Source organism: Oncorhynchus mykiss, unplaced genomic scaffold (genome assembly GCF_013265735.2).
Source record: "Oncorhynchus mykiss isolate Arlee unplaced genomic scaffold, USDA_OmykA_1.1 un_scaffold_249, whole genome shotgun sequence".
Taxonomy (NCBI): domain Eukaryota; kingdom Metazoa; phylum Chordata; class Actinopteri; order Salmoniformes; family Salmonidae; genus Oncorhynchus; species Oncorhynchus mykiss.
The window spans coordinates 264,004-270,079 of record NW_023493708.1 but is presented as its reverse complement, the minus strand read 5'-3'; positions in this window follow the sequence as shown (position 1 = coordinate 270,079).

The window sequence follows — 6,076 nt, the reverse complement described above, 5'->3', positions numbered from 1 at the left end:
TAAGACCCCTAACCTAACTTTGTCTATTGTCTTTCTTTCTTGCAGGTGATGGCCCACACACACACACACAATAACATTCTTGCTACTTGGTTCTTCATTGATCATAGCTGCTTGGGGCAGCAGGTATAACCTCCAGGTTAGATCATTGGAACCTAAAGGTCGCTGGTTCGAATCCTGGTGAAGCCTGCCGCTGTGCACTTGAGCAAGGCACTTAACCCCAATTGCTCCGGGGCCCTGTAGGTGTCTCAGGGGGAGTTGGGATATGCAAACAACACATTTCCAGCACAAATAGAAGCATATATATATATATATATATACATATTTTTCCTTTTGTTTTCTCCTGTCTCTGTGCAGCGTACACTTTGGTCTGGGGCTGAAGCACCTCAAAGCATCCCTCCACCTTCACTAACTTTCTCTAGCCCTCATTAGCGAATGGCTGAAGTTATTGTTACAGGGGGTAACGGTGCCCACACACACACACACACCTCAGGTAATCATGGTAATGAATTCAGGCCCCCATCTCTCTCTCCATCTTTCTTTCGTTCTCTCTCGCTCCCCCTCTTTCGCTCAGTGGTGGGCAAAGAGCACGAGGAGCCCAAACAACAAAGGATTGTTTGTTTGCATAACATTAGGGTGTGCGCACACAATGGCGGGGCCGACCGCAGGACTGACTGGAGGCTTCCCGTGAACACAGGTGGAGCAGCCGAGCATCTGTGGGACCAATTAGACGAGCACAGGTACATTAGCATGTTTGAGTGGGGGGGGGGATGAGGAGATGGGAGAAGGGGTGTAAGGTATGTAGGCCTAATAATTAACCTCAAGGTACATTAGCATGTTTGAGTGGGATAGAGGGGGGAGGGGTAAGATGTGTATGCTCATGATAAACCACACCCTCTTGTCTTGACCAAGGTACATCAGCATGTTTGAGAGGGGTGGAACATTAAGGTGTGCAATGATTAACCTCTTAGTGGTATAACCTCTCCAAGTGGTGTGTTGTTGTTTTAAGCCATTTTTTTCCCGATAAGGTGAGTGTGACTGCTGATCACTGCTCCATACAGACTAAACACACCCACAGCTGGTCCCTCTTGTTATTAAAGGAGATTTTTGTCTCTGTCGTTTATTTCCACCTTTTCCTGTCTTAGATGATAGAGTTATAGCCACTGCAATTGGTCAGTTGTGTGGAGAGAAGAAAGTATCTACCTTTTCACTTTGGCCTGGCCTCTCACCATCTGTCTCCATGGTACAGGTAAGATTTATGGGCTCGAGATGACAAACGGAAAGAGACCTTCACTGGAGGTCTGGGAGACACACACACACACTGCTCACTCGGCCGTGGGATACAGCACTTTATCAGAGCTGAAGCCACTGACCAGTACTACTCATTCAGGACAACTGCATTCAGGTGGCTGACAGATGAGGTTGATATATAACTGATACTGTCTCTCTTTGAGTTGTTGTTTAGTTCTGTGATGTCATTTTCAGCTGTAATGTAGTGAAGTAGTATAGTATGCTTTTCTATTGAAGGATTAGTAACTACTTTGACTGGATCTGAATTTATACTCCAGTGTAGTGGTGAACCGTCGTTCAGGGCAAGAGCCCCACCTGTTTTGAGCCCCACACGTTTAGCTAAAAAAAATATATATATACACTGCTCAAAAAATAAAGGGGACACTAAAATAACACATCCTAGATCTGAATGAATGAAATATTCTTATTAAATACTTTTTTCTTTACATAGTTGAATGTGCTGACAACAAAATCACACAAAAATGATCAATGGAAATCAAATTTATCAACTCATGGAGGTCTGGATTTGGAGTCACACTCAAAATTAAAGTGGAAAACCACACTACAGGCTGATCCAACTTTGATGTAATGTTCTTAAAACAAGTCAAAATGAGGCTCAGTAGTGTGTGGCCTCCACGTGCCTGTATGACCTCCCTACAACGCCTGGGCATGCTCCTGATGAGGTGGCGGATGGTCTCCTGAGGGATCTCCTCGCAGACCTGGACTAAAGCATCCGCCAACTCCTGGACAGTCTGAGGTGCAAAGTGGCGTTGGTGGATGGAGCGAGACATGATGTCCAGATGTGCAATTGGATTCAGGTCTGGGGAACGGCGGGCAGTCATAGCATCAATGCCTCCTCTTGCAGAACTGCTGACACACTCCAGCCACATGAGGTCTAGCATTGTCTTGCATTAGGAGGAACCAGGGCAACCGCACCAGCATAGTCTCCATGAGGACATCGGTACCTAATGGCAGTCAGGCTACTCTGGCGAGCATGGAGGCTGCGGCCTGCAACACCATGACTGACCCACCGCCACGGTCACATGTGCAGAGGTTCTAGTCTCCACTCTGTCACTTGTCTGAACCTGCTTTCATCTGTGAAGAGCACACTCCAGTGGCGAACAATCTTGGTGTTCTCTGGCAAATGCAACGTCCTGCACGGCTGTAAGCACAACATGGATGGTCATACCACATGAGTCTGGTCTGTCTGAGCAGACACATGCATTTCTGCAGGTTATGCAGGGCTCTGGCATCCTCCTGCACAAAGGCAGTAGGTATCCTGCTGCTGTTGCTACGGCTCCACGTCTCCTGATGTAGCCTGTCTCCTGGTAGGCCTCCTTGCTCTGGACACTACGCTGACAGACACAGCAAAACTTCTTGCCACAGCTCGCATTGATGCCATCCTGGATGAGCTGCACACCTGAGCCACAGACTCGTCTCATGCTACCACTAAAGTGAAAGCACGCCAGCATAGGAACTTCCAGGCACCAGCATAGAAACTGAGAAGTGGTCTGTGGTCACCACATGCAGAACCACTCCGATGTCTTGCATGCCTATAATTTCCACTGTTGTCTATTCCATTTGCACAACATGTGAAATGTATTGAATTAGTGTTGCTCCTCAGTGGACAGTTTGATTTCACAGAAGTGTGATTGACTTGGAGTTACATTGTCTTTGTTCCCTTTATTTTTTGAGCAGTGTATATTTATTATGATATTTATTTTTTTGCCTGTTTTGCATGTTATTTTGGCATTAATACGTGTCACATATCAGTTTTCAAACAATTTAAAATATATAATTTTGAGTTAATAAACCCTCATACAAACATGGTCTCTTTTTGCTTTCTTGAGTAAGGCAGCTCCAAAATGCAGTTGTTTCAGCCTAGCTTAGTGCTTTCTGTGGCGGTGGGACAGCCAGCAAAAAATACAGAGTGTAGGTGTTGGTAATCTTCTCTGATTGCGCCGTAATTGGCTCAGTGTTCTGTCACTCATGGGAACGCTACGTCACTGCAACCTCAGTCTACAGGGAGAGCTAGAAAGTTAAAGCCCCCTTAGGTGCTGCCATAGATTTACATTAGAAGCACCCATCCAAGAAGGCTCAAGGTCATTGGCCACAGATAAAATGACGTCAAATCACGTTATATCTACAGTAGCTTTCTTTGGACTGATCACGTCAACCTTACTTTCAAAGTCTTAGCTAACAGTCATCATATGTCATGTCAACATCTTATTATTTCAATCCTTGTATTTGAAGAAAATTGTAGTTAAAGCGTATCGGTGCTCATCGGCCTTTAGACATAAACACTACACAAGTTGTAAATTGCAAATTCAACAATGAGTGGTTTGGAAGGAATCAGTTGCTAACTGCAAGCATTGCAAAGTAATCACTATTTAGCTTCCCCTCCCTGCTATTGGGTGGAGAGGGTGTGTGGTCCAAGTCTGGGTTTCAGGGTCTCTTTTCCAAGCTTAAAAGGATAAATATTCACACGCAACACCCTGGGCCAGAAAAGGTTGAATACATTGGCCATGCTGTCAATCCATCATGACTGCCCTGTTCAAAACAACTGGAAACTCGGAACTGGGAAATCTCAGACTTCAGTGAGTTCAAGACAACTGGGAACTCCGACTGGGAAAATAAGTTTTGAACAGTCATCCATCTCGGAATTTCACGTTGGGAACTCAGCCACTTTCTAGAGTTCCGACCTGAAGATCACTGACATCATGATTCGACCTTGTTTTTTTCTAGGTTCCCAGTAGTCTTGAAAGCACCATAAATCCATAGAATGCCAGACTGCCAAATTTTCCCACAAGAAGGACCGCCGCGCCACCTTCCTGTTCAAGTGAGCACAGCACAACGAGTCCAAATATATGTATGCTGAATGGTATGCTGCTGAATATGTATACTGAGGCTAAGAAAGTAATACTTAGTGTATGTTGTGTAGTAAGCTGTTAGTAGCCCATGTGCCTCAACCTAATAGTTTGGTCCCTTTCCCCCACATAACTTAGCCTACTGTTCTGACTTGGTGGTGCACATGTAGCCTATAGCCTGTTTTAGAGAAATGTCATCATCGAATATTGTAGGAGCTTTCATTGTCTCCTTATATGCCCCCTTTATTTATCATACGGTTCTGACTTGGTGTATAGGGACAATACTGTAATTCTGAATTCTGTACACTTCAAAAGTGCTGAACAAATAGCTATACTACGTCCGTCTTAGCTCGCTCCTTAATGTCTTAATCAAAGTTACAGATTGCCTCTTATCTGCTCGTTCCCTTACCACAGTTTATACATCTCAATTGTCAGTAGAAACCACATTTGTTAAGCAAGTCAGCCATATCAGCTATGTATTTATTTATTTTTAAGCCAGTAAATGAGGCTGAATAAACTGTTTCGAGGCCAGACATGGCTCTGTTGATAGCCAGGTGTAGCATGGTAAGTATTCACTCCATTGTGTTGAAAAGAAAGCTCTGCTGTTGGGACAGATTTATGTTGGCCTTAACAGTTTGTGGGCACCTTTGTCACCATTAATGCATTGTTTAGTGTTGTATTGTATAGTGGCTTTGCTGGCATACATCTAAAAAATATATGTTGAGTTTGCCCCACCAAGATTGACATGCTAAAATCGCCACTGCCCCAGTGGCATGTTAATTAGAGCGTAGATGCTTCTTCTGTCCATTGTTCATTCGCGGTGCGCCTAGGTCTACCCATTTGACCACAAGGTGTCGCCAAGACAATGTACTTTATCATTCAAGCAGACATGTATTTTAGCGTTTGGGCCTTACGTGCTGCGTATACCATTTGACCACAAGGTGGCGGCAATACAGTGTTATACAGTAGTTCTGAAAGAAATACATAGTGCCAGACAGTCATGTTTTTAAATAGATGCACTTTGGGTTGTTGTCCACATGATGGCCCTATTTCCATAGGAAAGACTGGCCTGCCTGCACTGGCATTGACAAACTACTTTGTATGCCGGTTTGGGCCTAAACCTACAAGCGAGTCGAATGTTGTGTTCACATTTGCTGGACGAATTAAATGGATTTGAGTCACACCGCCGCCTCCATGCCATATCACCATAATGCACTAATTACCTGCTTCTGCATTATTCACACGTATCACCATGAATCATACCCCATGTTGTTTATTAGTGTAAACCATATGTGTGAGTAAATAGTGTTTATCACACTCAATATGACTCTCTCTCACACACACACACACACACTGCGATCATGTCATAGGCCTAGACCTCCCACCACTGACCCGAAAATGCATAATATGGCTTCAGCTTGCAAAAATGAGCAATTAATCAGTAATACAATGTTATTGTTGCACATTGAGGCTGTTCACCAACAACCATAGATCTACTTGAGTTCTGTATTAGGGATAGTCAATGAACAGGGGGAAGAAAGTAATGAGTAAATTGAACTGACGTTATATAGTTACACAAGAATGAAGGCTACTCATTTCCAGGGCAGGCATATAAGCCAAGTCTTTAATTTCCACCAATATATATTTCAGAAGTTACCTATCACAGGGCCTCCAGCTACACCGTGTGTAATTTTATAGCTAGATATCGACATTTAGCTTGGGCCCTCTTCCAGGGCTGAAATAGTGTCCATATTGGATGCATCTCAAACTGTTTGCCAAAATGAAACTATCGGCCTGCCGTCTGGCGCCTAAGGGCTGAGCTGCAAAAATGTGAAGCTTCTTCGGCTCAGTGTTAATTTAAGGACCATAGCTAGGCTACTTTTTTATAGTAAGCAGGCCAAGAATATTGTGATGGCCGGATG